This window comes from Ammospiza nelsoni, chromosome 34, assembly GCF_027579445.1.
Source record: "Ammospiza nelsoni isolate bAmmNel1 chromosome 34, bAmmNel1.pri, whole genome shotgun sequence".
In the NCBI taxonomy this organism is placed as follows: Eukaryota; Metazoa; Chordata; class Aves; order Passeriformes; family Passerellidae; genus Ammospiza; species Ammospiza nelsoni.
Window position 1 is genome coordinate 849,209 of NC_080666.1, and position 16,189 is coordinate 865,397.

The following is a 16,189-nucleotide window of genomic DNA, read 5'->3' on the forward strand; positions in this document are numbered from 1 at the left end:
TGTTGTGTCAGAAAGTTATGCTGTATTAATTTTCTTAAGTAGTGTGTTAAATCTAGTTTTAGGGTATAACATAATGTTAAAATAAAAACTATGCTATGTGAGATATTTTTTTTAAAGAAAGGACTCGCAACGAGATAGCGGCCACAGGACACCTAAATCTTTCAGAGAAAGAGAATTTATTGCTCTCTTATCAGAAGAAACGAACTTCTTCCTGCCTGCTCAGCTATGAAGATGCCGTCAGGATTCAGAGGAAGAAGCTGACATTAATCAGACAGAATCCTGTGTTTGAATGGAATTTATGCATCGTGTATGAGAGGTATGAATATGCAACAAGCTATTGTTTTTAAGGGTTAACCCTCTGTTAATGTGTGTCCTTTTTCAGGCTTATGCTGCCCAGAAGAAGTTACCCAGACATCTGTAACTCTTTGTTTCTGTTATCTCATATTGTCCTAATTCAAATTGTCCAAATTATTAATACTCTAATTATAAAAGTATCTTACGTAGCATAGTTTCTATTTTAACATTATGTTATAACCTAAAACTAGATTTAACAGACTACTTAAGAAAATTAGTACAACATAACTTTCTAACACAACACATATAATATTCATTTTAATATTTGTGAAAAGCCAGTCATACAATATGCATTTTTCACACAGGTAATGCAGGCCCTGGAGCCATCTCCTGAAGCTGGCACAGCCCAGCAGATGGCATCGGTGAGGAGGGAGCTGCTGGGGGGCAGTTTGGAATAACTGTGCTGTCCTAGGGTGACATTAGGATGCTTGAATCCCCAGCTGTCTGTTCTGTTTATGCTGGATATTATGTTCTGTGCCTTCAAGCCTGGCTCTGAAGAGTGAAGTTTTGTTTTGGTTTTGCTATCAGCCGCTCCCCCATGGCTGGCAGGGCACAGAGACAGGGCAGTACATGGTGCTGCTTTGGCTTTTTGCTTGGCTTTTTGCTTTGCTCTTGCTTTTGTTTCTGCTCATTAGTTAGTTTAGCTAAGCAGTCTGAATTTTTCCATGGACTGTTTTCCTTTCCCTTTTTTGGAACCACTCAAACTGCTCCAGACTGGGCCCTGGGAACACCGAGAGTTTGCACCTTGTGGCTGCAGGAGCTACTCCTGCACCGGAGGGACTGATAACAGAGTGACCACTCCAAAGAAAGACTTTCTGAATTTGTCATCTTTTTCAGAGTGGTGAAAGAGTGTTGTCACCTGGTATTGTTCATTTTGTGTGCTGGGGGGTGCTGTGCTTGTTAAATAAACAGGTTCTTTCCACTTCTCCCCAAGGAATCCTTCCCGACCCGGTTGGGGAGAGGGGCTGTGTGGGTTTCCTTTCTGGAGGGGCCCCTTTGGAGGTTTTCTCCCAATTTGCCCTAAACCAGGACAAAATTTGGTGCCCAACGCATGGGGCTTGAGAGAGAGTGGAAAAACCCCTGGTCTGACTGCATTTTGGTTGCCATTACTCTGTGTTGGTATCAAGCAGTTAATGGCCATGTTTTCTGAATTCATAATGTCTCTTGGGGTGGAGGCTTGCATGCATTTCTGGTCCCCAGGTGCGGAGGATCATTAACAGGACATCACACAATGATCAATATGATCAAGTGAAGCCAATTTATTACAAAAAGCAAGCCATTTTTATACTGTTCTCTATTGTTCACACCTCAAGCTAATACGTGATTGGTTAAATCCTTTTTACACATGCATTTTGACATTTCAGTTAATTTTAGTTAGTCTTTCTTCTTCGTGCATCTTGCTGCAGGTTTTCTTGTGTGCCTTTGCATCTTGAACCGTCTGCTGCTGAGCATGTTCTTCTCCTTTTGTGTCCTTCAAGGGCATGGTGACCTTACTCAGTTTCTATGAAGGCTGGATTGTGCACATGTTGCATATGTCCATTGTCCTGCAAAAAACCCTCAGCACTCCTCCCAATGCTTTCTGGTCATTCAAGTGCCCTTCAGCTGACTGGTTTCATGCTTCAAGCTTCAGGGAATTGCCTAATATTTCTGAAGCTCAAATAAATATCATCTTAGTCAACATCTTAATTGTGTTTATATCTCACAGAATTACCTTTTCTTTTGTCTTTGTGTGAAACTGTTGCTGTACGGAAATCTCTGGGGGATGGTGGACATATGGTTTTGGGACATCCCAGAGCACTTGGACCTTGGCTCTGCACAGGAGAGCTCTTCATCCCCTTTCTCTCTTTTCCTCCCTCTGGGCATGGAGGGAGCTCCTGACTTCAGCATGTGACTCGTGTGTGCAAAGAGCAAATCTGGGCAGAATTGGGGCAGGGAGGGTTTGGGGAGACCTTGGGATCTGTGCTGGGCACAGAAGGTGTTTTCCATTGCTCTGAGGCTGTCTGCAGTGGAAAGTGGATTTAATATCCAGCAGAGGAATGACTTTTGCATTTGATGGAGCTGTGCCTTCCCTTGGCTTTGTTGGCTGACAAGAAATGAACATCCCTCTTTTTCTTGGGCAGCTCCTTCTCCAAGGAAAGCAGGTGGGAGTTGGAGCCAAGGAGCTGAAAGCTGCAGGTGCAGCCTGGGCTGGAGAGAGCTCAGATTTGCACAAGGCCGCTCTGAGTGCCAGGGCTTGGATGGGGGAAATGGTGGGGTGGGGGTAGGGACAGAGTCTGATTGGTTGTCAGCCATGAAGGGTCTTGATTTTCATATCTATTCAAACTGCATGAGGATGTACTTGGATTCAGTGTCAATTGAAGATTGCACATATCAATTTATTAACAGGGAATAAAACCTAAACGGGACCTAAGAAATCTTTTCTCACTGTTTTTTAAAATAGAATATATTCAGTTTGAATACACTTCTGAAATCTGCCTAATTAACCACAGAAGATTTGAAAACTGAAATCAAATTATCCCCAGAGGCTTGGCTTGTTTAAGTGTTCTGAATGTTATTGAGCCCTGGGACACTGAATTCCTGCTCTGAAGAGCTGAAGGCTTAACAAGCCTCTGGAGCAGGAAAATTCAGCAGCAGCCTCGAAGGTGCTGAGGATGTCAGCAGCCCCCACTGAGGCCATCCCTGCCCAGAGACCATGGGGGAATGGGCAGACAAGGAGAGCGTCCCTGGGGCTGGGGCAGCACAACTCAGAGGCACCAGCGGCTCCAGGTGGAAAATGGAGTGTGGAATGTGGCTGGGAGCTCAAAAGAACAAAACAGCCTTTACTGGGAACTTTAGAAAAATCAGAGAAACTTTGGCAAAAGGTTTAGTATGACATTCAATCAAAAAAAACCAATTCTCAAAGCACTGACTTAGCCCATTCACCTTCACAAACTCTTAGCTTGATCAATTTTAAGTTACTCAAATTTTACAAGAAGTGTGAATTAAAAAGAGAGAAAGACAAAAAAGATACAGAGAAGCACACACATAGCTACCAACTCCTGGATTCCAGCAGTGTTCAGATAGAAATTCCAAGAGGAGGTAGGGTCAAGATGTGTGCTTGCCTTGTGGTCAGCCTTAAATACCCCTTGGTCTGCCTGGGCCCTTCCCACAGATGGGACTTGGGCTCATTTGGTCCCTCAGGAGCTGGGCTGGGGCTGCAGAGGTGGCTGTGGAGCATTGCCTGTGCTGCGCCAGGGACTGGCAGCCACTGCTGGGCTGGGATAGAGGCTCTGGGGGGATTGGGGTTCCAGGGCAGGGCAGGGCTGGGCTTACAGGGCAGGGCAAGGCTGGACCTGCCCCTTCCTCCCCCTCACACTAAATGTTTCAAGCCAACAATCTCCTCCAGTCTGTCACTACAGGGAATGCTGGAAGTGAAATCCCATTTGTGGCCATGGGCACCTGGTTCAGAAGGACAGTTCTTTTCCATAGGAAGGAAAGCACAGAGCTCCAAGGTTTGGAAGGCAGGTGAGAACCTCGGTAGGCCAAGGCCAGCCAGACGTGTCAGGAATGGCAGGTTTTTTTTTTGGGAGCAGTCTTTGAATTTAGGGAATTTTGGGGGTGGAAACCAAATCTTGGCCATGGGCACCTGGAGAGGCAGGACAGTTCTTTCCCATGGGAAGGAGAGCATGGACCCTCCCTCAGTGTTTTGGGGACAGATGAGAAGTGACTATTGTGAAACCACTGCCAGCCAGACTTGTCCTGGCAATATTCTTATGGAAACAATCTCGGGATATAAGGAAATTTGGAGGTGAAATCCCAATTCTGGCAATGGGTGCCTGGAGCAGGACAGTTCTTTTGCATTGGGAAGGAAAGCACAGAGCCCCAGTGTTTCAGCAGCAGATGAGAAGTAACCCTCAACATACACAGTTCAGCTGGACCAGTCAGGCAGTCCATGGGAGGCCAAACCAGCCAGAGCTGTTCTGTGTTCCCTTGGTTTTATGGGGCTCCATAATGTCACAATGGTGCCTTGGATCCATGGGGCCCCACAGTGTCATCATGGTGACTTGATTCCATGGTTTCCAGCAGTGTCACAATGGCCCCCTGATTACAAGAAGACCTGCAGTGCCACAATGGCCCCTAGGTTCCGTGGGGTCCCACAATGTCACAGTGGCCCTAGGTTCCATAAGGCCCCACAGTGTCACAATGGTCCCAAGGATTCCATGAGCCCTTGCAGTGTCACAATGGTCCCAAGGATTCCATGAGCCCTTGCAGTGTCACAATGGTCTCCATGGTTCCACAGGCCCCAAATGTCATGAGACTCCTCTGTTCCATGAGGTCTGCAATGTCACAATGGACCTTTGTACCCTGAGGCTTTGCTGTGTCATAATGGTCTCCTCTGGTATTACCGTGCCTGAGTGGGTCGCAGCTGGTGAGAGAGAGAGATGGTGAATCTTGTTTCTTGAATCAGAAGGCTTGATTTATTAATATAAGATATTATATATAATACATTATTACTATACTAATAGAATAAGGAGAGAGGTTTGCAGAGCAGCTAGGCTAGGCTAAGAATAGAAAGAAAGAATCTAAAACAAAGTTGTGTCCAAGGACTCAGTCCCTAGCTTGTTCCTTGTGATTGGCCCTTAATTATAAACATGGGAAAATGAACCAATCACCAATCAAAATAGGTGCCCCTGTTGCATTCCCCAGCAGCTGATAATAATTGTTTACCTTGTCTTCTTGTTGCCCGATTGATAAATGACACAAAACTCGGATAAGTTTTGTGGGTGCTTTATTAAGGGCCCGGGGAACTGGGGGACTCACGTCCCAAAGTCCGAGCCCCCAAATTCGCATATGGGTGCTTCCCTCTTATACATGCGATTCACAACAAAGTTTCCAAGAAACAGTTCCCTGTTCCCCTTGCCTAGTCTCTAAAAAAACAGTCCTCCGTTCCCCTTGCCTGGTCACAGACCCCTTGTGATACATTCCTTGGTTCACAAACAAGGTCATCAATCCTCTGCTTATCTTATTCTAAGAGCATTGTATGCTGCCTCTAGACAGGTTAGCATTCTTACCTTCTTGCACTAGTTTAATTATTTATTAAATCTCTAAGACTACCTGCTAGGTAACACACAAAACCCAACACACTTTCAACGGCTACAAAACTACTTTTTAACAAACCAGTTCACACACAACTCACTATAATTAAATATTTTGCTAAATTTCATTTCTTTTCCAACATTTCCTCCCTTTTGAGCATCCTTCAGTCCCGCTGCAAGGATGCTCAATCAACAGTAACATCTTCATAACGAGGTGGGGAGTGTTCTTCATTCTGCCGCCCACAGGTCATCGCCTTCAGCAACCGGAGAGATCGCCTCTTTTCCTTTTCGATCACACCTAAGAGGCATCTATATACAATCCATATAGTCACTAAAAATACTAAAAACATTAGTACATACTGTATAGCAGACGTAATCCAGCCAGACAGGTGAAGCCCCAAAGAATCAAATACTGCTCCTATCCAATTATGCTGTGCTTCTCTTTCAATTTCCTTGGTTTTTGTTTCCACTTCTGCCAGTTGAGAAATATCTTTCTCAACTTCAAGTGCAACATTTGGAATGTGTACACAGCAATGATCTATTCTCCTACTCAGGTAACCACAAACTCCATGTTCCTTTAACAGTTGCAAATCCAATGCCATTCTGTTTTGTAGGGTCATTCTTGATGTAGCTTGCAATTGCAAATTTAGATCTTTAAATCCCTTCTTAGTAGCTGCTGCCAACCTTTCTGTCTGTCCTAACAAATTGTTGAGCATTTCCCTGTTTCGATATGTCGCTACCGGAGGGAATAATGACTCTAATATACATCCAAATTGCACTCCTGAGCCAGGTTCATGCCACTGCTCCTCTAGGGATTCTTCCCTCTTTCTGAGTCCTTTCCTTTGGATCAATCTATTCTGTTTCCAGTATGGACACAATATGGGAACCCCTAGGGTGATTTGTGTTACTGATCCATCTAGAGGTAAATGTGTGGTCCACTGTCCGTGTCCCAACACCCAGACTAGATTTCCAGGGCTATGCACAGTAGTATATCTACAATCTATAGGCCCATCCATGGACTCTCTGCTAACCGTGTGATCATACCCCCTACACTCGCATCCCCACTTTAATGCCATTTTCACCGGTACCAATCCGATTCGGTCTTCTGGTGTATCACATGTAAAAACCTCAGTACAATTCCAATCCTCTTTCTGCGGTCTGAACTCTCGGGAAGATGTAGACGTGATAAGGGCCCTATAATGTGACTGATTCTTTACTCCTGACCATTGGATGCACCATTGTACTTCCCCAAGGTAATTATAGTGTTCCAAAACACTAGGTCCCCATAATGTCTTCCAACTATTCCAGGTGTCAAAATTCTGTGTGACATTCTGACAACTCATCTCGTTTTGTTGGGATTTCGTTCTTATTCGTACTGTATTGCATGGCTCATCTATTGGGGTTGCAATTAAACACCTCCTGGTATTTTGAATCCAACCATAATGATTGGATTTCTTTTCACATTCCTCTTTAGTCATAGCCCGAGTGGTCATACACAAATCCCTCCATACATCTACTGGTTTGGGAACTGACTGGCAGGACCATGAAACATTCTTGAATGTTTCAGGCATTTTGGTTACTGGTATTATTCCCCAGGGAATTGGTTCACCTGCAGCCTGTGGTAATGGCAGGCAAGCTGTTATTTTAGTCACATTCTGCATGATCCCAAAATCTCTGATTAATCCTACCACTAAATTTTCCTGCTCAGTATTTCGTTCTATTGTATCATTAACCTCCCGTCTACACCTACCGTGTCTCTGTAAGGATAACATCATTCTGTCATGCCTCCACCATGCATTTCCTATTCTAGGATTAGTGACACTCGACCACCCACAACCTTTGCCTTCCTTCCCCCACCAATTGGTCCCGTCCTCTATTCTGTCCCAGGTCAGTTCCCTATTTTGCTTCCACCATTTGACCCAAAGGTTCCTTTGATATCTTGATCTTACTAGGAAGGAACAATTTATTCTGAGAGGTGGCCCATCTCACATGTCCACTGCCATTGATACTGGATTAACCTTTATGTTTTCAGCACGATCCCCTGTCCATGGCAAAACCCTCATACTCACTCTTTTGTAATCAAAACTATCCCGTATTTTGACCAAGCATGTATATTCTCCCGTATCGTTTGTGGTTACCTTGGTAAGATTCAGTACCGTGTTTCCTTGTTGTTTATCCTGATCCCAACCGACTCCTATCTTGCCTTGGCTTCTTTCAGCCCCCCGTTGCCATATTGCAATAACTTCACCGGCCTCAACTTTCTGGCTGTCAAAGATAACACAAGTTAATTGAACATCCATCCCTTCCATGACTGTAACCTTTGTTTCTTCAACCTGTACAAGAGTAGACCCTTGAACGGGTAATAGTCTCATGATCACTAGCAGTAATATAATTAAGAAGGCGGCTTTGTGCGGAAGATCATCCGGGTTGGAGACACTATCTGGGTTTCCCACTGGAACGGTGCCTTCTTTACCCTGGTGTAATGGATCCAAGCATCCATCCCCTGGACCTTCACCGCTGTGTAGGTCGTCATCATCACCTGGTGAGGTCCGCTCCATGATTCCCGTAGCGGATCCGTGATCCACTTCTTGACGTACACCTGGTCCCCAGGCTGGATGTCGTGGACAGAATTCTCCAGCGTGAGTGGTCTATTCCACTGTAACGTATTTCTTAAAGAATTCAAGATCTTATTAAGTGACATAACATACTCTGCAATCGCCTGGTCCCCACTTACATGTACCTCCCCTTTTAATACAGTTGCATGATATGGTTTGCCATATAATATCTCATATGGACTTACGCCTACCTTTTCCCTTGGTTTAATTCGAATCCTGAGTAGGGCCAAAGGCAAAGCTTGAGGCCAGTGCAGTTTAGCTTCCTGGCAAATCTTTTTGATTTGTCCTTTCAGGGTTTGATTCATCCTTTCCACCTGCCCACTAGACTGAGGTCTCCAGGGGGTATGCAAATTCCAGGTTATATCTAACATTCGTGCTAATTCCTGCACTACCCCGGCTATAAAATGCGGACCCCTATCTGATGACAATCCTAAAGGTACTCCAAATCTTGGTATTATTTCTTTTAACAAGGTTTTTACCACCTCCTTAGCCTGATTAGTTCTACATGGAAAAGCTTCTGGCCACCCTGAGAATGTACATACGTACACTAACAAGTATCTGTATCCCTGTGCCCTAGGCAATTCGGAAAAATCAACTTGCCAGTAATCTCCTGGTTGTGGCCCGACTTGCAACTTTCCCATTTGTATTTGTCTCCTAACTACTGGATTATTTTTCAAACATACTGGGCACATTGCATTAACTCTTTTTGCCATTGTTAACATCCGATTAGAGATTATCTCATTCTTCAAAAATTTTACCAATACTTCTGCCCCCCAATGACATTTATTATGTTCTGATTCCAAAATAAATTTCATTATGCGGGTAGGTACCACTATTTGTCCCATTGGTGTAACGTACCACCCAAGTTGATTCTTCTGTGCCCCTAGCAAGTTTATTAGTTTTCCATCTTCTATTGAATATTTGGGCTCCTGATTCAGGTATGGGGTAGCCGGATTTGTTCTTACCGGTACCAATGCCATTTGAGTCCATACTTCCCGTGCCACTTGCCGAGCTGTAACATCAGCAAATCGATTTCCTCTGTAAACATCTCCTTCCGCAGTCTGATGTCCTCTAACATGCATTACTGCAACTGCTTTCGGACTGTGTACCGCATCCAGTAGCTGTAGCACTTCTTCCCGGTGCTTGATGTTGGTTCCCTGTAAATTCAAAAGCCCCCTTTCCTTCCATAACGCCCCATGTACATGAACCACACCAAAGGCATATTTAGAATCTGTCCAGATATTAACCCTTTTGTCCTTGCTCAAATACAGGGCTCTGGTGAGTCCAATCACTTCTGCCTTCTGGGCCAAAGTTCCAGGTAACAAAGCCTTTGCCTCTATTACCTGATCCAATGTTACCACTGCATACCCGGCATAGCGAGTCCCATTCTCGACAAAACTGGATCCATCAGTGTATAGTTCCCATTCAGGTTCTTCCAATGGTTCATCCTTTAGGTCGGGTCTGCTGGAATATACTTGTTCAATTACCTCTACGCAATCGTGCACCAGTCCCCCAGCCTCCTGGTCACTGCGTAAAAACTCTGCTGGATTAACATGATTAGTAGTCCTTATTTCAATATCGTCCTGTTCTCTCAGGATGGCCTGGTATTGCAACATTCGACTGGATGATAGCCAGTGACCCCCCTTTTGCTCCAAAACGGCCATGATCATATGGGGAACAAACACTTTCATTTTTGCCCCCAAAGTCAATTTCCAGGCCTCTTGAAAAAGAATTATTGTTGCCGCCACGCTCGTAAACACGAGGGCCACCCGGAACTTACCGAATCCAGTTGTTTAGAGAAGTATCCCACTGGCCTCTTCCAGGATCCCACCTTCTGGGTGAGGACCCCCAATGCCAGTTTTTGCCTCTCATTCACGTACAACTGGAATTCCTTGGTCACGTCAGGGAGTCCTAGGGCTGGGGCCTCCTTTAGTGCCTGCTTCAATTCCTGGAAGGCCTTCTTTTGCTGTGTCGTCCACTCCAACCGATGCTGCTTCAAGGCCTCATATAGTGGCTTGGCTAGGAGACCGAAATTCATGACCCACAGTCGACACCATCCCACCATTCCTAGAAAAGATCTCAATTCCTGATGGTTACGAGGCAAAGGAATAGCACATATTGCCTCTATTCGGTTTACTCCCAAACGTCTCTGCCCTTGTGTGATCTCACAACCGAGGTAAATAACGCTATTTTTGACCAATTGAGCTTTTTCCTTAGAAACCCGATACCCTGCTTGGCCAAGCATGTTGAGTAATTTAATTGTTAATTCCACGCACATTTCCCTTTCCTTAGTAGCCAGAAAAATGTCGTCCACGTACTGCAGGACTACATACAAGGATGGGGATATTGTTACCTGGGTTATCTTCCATTCCTCCAGCTCCTTGGCCAGTTGGTTTCCAAAAATAGTAGGGGAGCATTTAAATCCCTGTGGGAGTCTCGTCCACATAAGCTGCTTCTTTCTCCCAAAATCAGGACTCTCCCACTCGAAAGCAAAATATTTCCTACTCTCTATTGCCAGTGGGATGCAGAAGAAGGCATCTTTAAGGTCAATCACTGAGAACCATTTAAACTCCTCTGATACAGATGTTAACAAAGTATAAGGATTAGCAACAACTGGATGTATGTCTTTCACTATTTCATTAATAGCCCTTAAGTCCTGTACCAAACGGTACTTACCATTAGGTTTCTTTACTGGAAAAATTGGAGTATTATACTCCGATTCACATTCCTGTAATATTCCTTGAGCCAAAAATTGTTTAATTAATGGGGCTACTCCCCTCCTTGCCTCAAGCTTCAAGGGGTATTGCTTTACCCTCACTGGTCGGGCCCCTTCCTTTAGTTCCACCTTTACTGGCTGTGCAGCTTTAGATTTTCCAGGGACCCCTGACTCCCATACCCAGGGTACTACAGCCTGCTCAATTTCTTCTGGAATAGGAGAGGCATCCACTTCCTTGATCACAAAAATGCCTGCTATTTGTTCCTCAGGTATTTCCAATTTCACCCTTCCCCCTTCAAATATTATTTTCACATTAAGTCGGGACAACAGGTCTCTGCCAAGAAGGGGTGTGGGGCAGTTTGGCATATACAAAAATTGGTGATCTAATTCCTTCCCCCCAAACCTAAGATTTAAAGGTTGTAAAAATGGTTGTTCCTCTAGCTTCCCTGTTGCCCCCACCACCTGTACCGTTGTGTCACTCAAAGGTCCCAATCGTCTATTGAGTACAGAATAAGTAGCTCCAGTGTCTACCATAAATTCTTGATCCTTTCCATCTATTTCTAAAACTACCCTTAAATCCTTTTCTAGTCAGCTTTGATTCTGATAGTTTCCCAAAACTAGTGCTTGAGCGACTTCTGCTGGTCCTCCTGTGAATCCTCCCACAGGGGCATTTCCCATTGGGGCTGTCCTTAATCCCATGTTTCCCATGCCCATACCTCCTCTAACCGGGCATTCATTTTTCCAGTGTCCCAATTGTCGGCAAAAGGCACACTGGTTTGGATCCAACCTCCCCATGTTAGGTGCAAACCCAAATCCTCCCCGACCTCTTGGCAACCCCCTCTGTCCGTGATTAGCTCCTCCCCGACCTCGACCCCTAATGGGTCTTCCTCCTGCCCCTGCCTGTTGCATTACAGCCAGAATACTAGCTTGTTGTCTTTTTGCAGTTTCTTTTTCCCTGTTGTTGTATACCTTCCACGCTACCTCCAGCATTTTATCCAAACTTCTAGTATCCTCTCCTTCCAGCTTTTGTAACTTTTTCCTAATATCCTCTTGTGATTGCCCCATAAACAACAATGCCAATTGAAGTTTTCCTGATTGATCCTCTACATCTAAATTAGTAAACTTCCGAGCCATGTCTTTTAATCGTTCCAAAAAGGCAGACGGAGACTCATTCTTGTCCTGCTTGACCGAATACAACTTAGACCAGTTCATAGTCTTAGGTATTCCTGTCCTAATTCCTTCCACCAACAATTCCTGATATCGTTTTACAGCCCTTATTCCTCCCGTAGAGTTTGGGTCCCACTTAGGTTCCTCACTTGGTACCAATTCATCAACTGTCTCATTTAGTTGTCTCAACCGAATTTCCTCACGAGCCTTTTCTCTAGTGGCTCTAATAACCATTTCCTTTTCCGTGGAATCCATTATAGTATCTAATAATACCTGTAAATCATTCCAGTCCGGATTCTGAGTCTTTATTACCATTTTAACCACCCTTGCCACCCTTTCAGGATCCTCCCGATAACTCCCTGCTGATTGCTTCCATATTACCAAATCCCCGACGGAGAAAGGCACCTTTGTAAGTATCCTTTCTCCCTGTGGTCCCACAGCTTCCCTCAACGGCGCAATTAACTGTGGCCTCTTTTGCCCCTTCCTTCCCTTGCAAGTCCGCCCTGCTAACGGAGTTCTTTTAACACTCTCATTCTTTTCACCATCACCACCATCACTATCACTCTCACTAGATCCCGTTTTTATAGCTATATCCGCAGGGGGAGCAGGCAGCACATTAGGAGCAACCGAAACCCTTGGAGGTGCTATACAATAAGACAAATCTTCCTCGATTGAAGGATACAAATTACGCTCCTTTCTTTCTTTACATCCCACACACTCCCTTTCATCATTCACTTCTAAAACCAAAATACCACATTCCTTTTGCCATTCCTCTTTCCGATATAAAACGAAAAACAAATCCAAATATGGTATTTCATCCCATTTCTCATTTCTCCTTAAAAATTGCATCAAAGATTCCATTATCCCCAATTCCAGTGTACCATTCACTGGCCATCCCGCTTCCCCAATCTCATATTCAGGCCACCAATGATTACAATAATCTATCATTTTGCTTTTATCCAATTCTTGATAATACCCCTCACTTTTCCACCGTTTCAATATACAACCTAATGGTGTATTTCCAGGTATTTTACCACTGGCTTGCACTAAGGTTTTAAAAGTTTAAAAGACATCATATTACAACCTTTAATTCCACTATTAATCCCAATAAACCAATATACCTTAAAACAATATACCTTCTCGCCGTCCTTCCCTAAAACAAACAGGAGGCGAGTTCCGGTCCTGCGTTCTTAGACGTCTTATGGCCGGAGCCTAGGCTTTTTTACCAACCACCAAATCCAAATCCAATTATCACCTTTTTCCAATATAAAGCACCTTCGGGCTTACCTTGGCAGTTGTCCAACAGGCGCGGGGTGTCGGTCACGACCAATTACTCCCCGAGAAGTGCTCGGTGCCGGCTTGGAGTGGATCGGGACGCGAACCGCCCCAGCAGCCCTTGGAGTCCTGCCGCGGTCACCAGAAAACTGTTGCCCGATTGATAAATGACACAAAACTCGGATAAGTTTTGTGGGTGCTTTATTAAGGGCCCGGGGAACTGGGGGACTCACGTCCCAAAGTCTGAGCCCCCAAATTCGCGTATGGGTGCTTCCCTCTTATACATGCGATTCACAACAAAGTTTCCAAGAAACAGTTCCCTGTTCCCCTTGCCTAGTCTCTAAAAAAACAGTCCTCCGTTCCCCTTGCCTGGTCACAGACCCCTTGTGATACATTCCTTGGTTCACAAACAAGGTCATCAATCCTCTGCTTATCTTATTCTAAGAGCATTGTATGCTGCCTCTAGACAGGTTAGCATTCTTACCTTCTTGCACTAGTTTAATTATTTATTAAATCTCTAAGACTACCTGCTAGGTAACACACAAAACCCAACACACTTTCAACGGCTACAAAACTACTTTTTAACAAACCAGTTCACACACAACTCACTATAATTAAATATTTTGCTAAATTTCATTTCTTTTCCAACATTCTGAGGCCTCCAGAAGATGCAGAAATCCGAAAGAAAGAATTTCTAGGGAGAAATGTCTGCGACACTCTGGCTTCACAGTGTCACAATGGACCACTGATGACATGAGGCCATTCTGTGTTGCCCTGGAGCTTTAGTTCCATGCAGCCCTGCAGTGTCACAAAGGCCTCTTGATTTCATGAGGCACCACAGTATCACAATGGTCCTCCCAGGGCCACCATGAGAAGGTCCATAGTATCACAATGGACTTCCTCATGGTCTCACTGGTTCTATGAGGCCTCATTGTGTCCCAATGGTTTGCTAATTCCACGGGGCATCATAGTGTCACAATGGTCTCCATGTTTACATGAGGCCCAGCAATGTCACAGTGCTCTCCATGATTCCATGGTGCCCCACAGTGTCACAATGGTCCCTTGATGTCACAGGGCTCCACAGTGTTACACTGGCTCTTTGGTCTGACAGGGCCCCACAGTGTCGCAATGGTCCCTTGGTCTCACAGGGCCCCACAGTGTCACAGTGGTCCCTTGGTCTCACAGGACCCCACAGTGTCACAATGGTCCCTTGGTTCCATGGCCCTGTGCTGCTCATTCCCCCCTCCCCTTCTCAGGCCGCCCTGCCAGCTGAGAAATGCTTCTTGGGCCTGGGCCTTAGCCAACAGCTCCTGGGCTCAGCTCCTCTGCAGCTCATCACAAACACTGTCTGCTCCAGGCACTGCTGCTGCCCAACCAGCTCCTGGTTTCTGTAGGAGCAGCCCTGGGAACTGTTTTTGTTCCCTCAGTGGCACAACATCCCTGTTCTCACACTGCCAAAGAAAGCTGTTGGTGCCAAGTGCGGCCAGGATGAGCCATCGCTGGGACTGCAGCCCCTCTCTTGGGGCCCTGCAAACAGCGCTCCAAAAGGAGCCCTTGGAGCTCTCCTGGGCCAGCGACTCCCTCTGAGTGGGGCCTCTCCCAGCTGGGAACTCTCCCGTTTGCTGCACTCGGGGATCCTGAACAACGACGGAGCCTGGGCTGATCCCCCCACTCCTCCAGGCTCAACCCTTTGCCCTTTGCTGGGGAGATGCCAAAGGATCCACAGGGAGCATTTCCTGCCCTCAGGGGAATTTCTCACAGGTGCCTTGCCTTGACTCTTTGTGTCTGTGTGTGCACAGGAGTGCCTGTGCTGGGGAAATGTGGCAGAAATGCTGCTCTCTGAGGGGTTGGAGTGCTTTGGATAGCTGAGTCAGTCAGATATCCAGGTATCAGTAAGTAAGGTTTTGTCACAAGCTCTAAGCTAAGTTAAATGCTGCTAAGAGCCGTTCTTTTGCTAAGATATAAAGTTTATTTTAAGTTATTACCTAATTTTTTAAAGTGGTATTCCTGTTTTAAAATGTTAAGTCACAAGTTATAAGTTAGGTTAAATACTGTTAAGTAGCATTCTTCTGCCAAATTGTGAAGTTGAAGGTATCACTTAAGGTTAAGGTGTAAGTTAAATTCTGTTAGGTTTGAGCTCTATTAAGCTTTTAGGCTGTATCCCTTTTATCCTTGCCTTCACTGTGCTTGTGTCATAGACACACACAGGGACAGTTCTCAGCTCATTTCTGGTTTGATTGCCTGGACTTGGTTTGGTTTTGTTGTTACTTTGTTTCCTTGCTGTGCCTGAACTGTCCAGTCAGGAGCAGAGTGACTCTTGCCAAGGAAATCTGTGCTGTGTCCCTTAATATTAAATCTGATTTTTGCTGATCCCTTGCTGGGGATTTTTTCCAGCGCTCTCAAGCCCTTGTTCGTAACAGGGTGAAAGAGTCCTGTCCCAGGCTCTGGCCCTGGGGGACACGGGGACGCTGCCGGAGGGTCCCTGTCCCCCTGTGCCACCCCCAGGGCCCCGGCCCCCCGTCCCCATGTCAGGATCTGGGGTCGATCTCATGGAACATCCTCTGGGGGAGGCTGCAGGGGCAGGGGGACCCAGGGGGACAGGGGACCCAAATGTGCACGAGCAGGGTTGGACTGATCTTGAGGGGAACTGTGAGGGGGGCCGGGGCAGAGTGACCTCCCCAGTGACCTCACACAGCCCCTGTGAGGTCACACTGTCCCTTATGAGCCACAAAGCCATCTGTGATGTCACACGGCCCCTGTGATGTCACACAGCCCCTGTGACATCACACTGCCCCTTATGATGCCACACACCTCTTCTGCAATGTCACATAGACACCAATGATGTCACAGCCCACTCTGGGATGTCACACATCACGCTTGTGATGCCACAGAACCAAATCTGGGATGTCACCCTGGAATGCAATGCAGCTGCACTGTGATGTCACAGAAAACACTGTGATGTCAAAAAGGCACCCAGTGATGTCACT

The 16,189-nt window shown here is 45.7% G+C and overlaps 1 pseudogene; it reads left to right on the forward strand.

The window, feature by feature from the left end:
• Window positions 1–16,189, forward strand: part of LOC132085941 (zinc finger protein 23-like) — a 148,752-nt pseudogene that overhangs the window by 122,898 nt on the left and 9,665 nt on the right.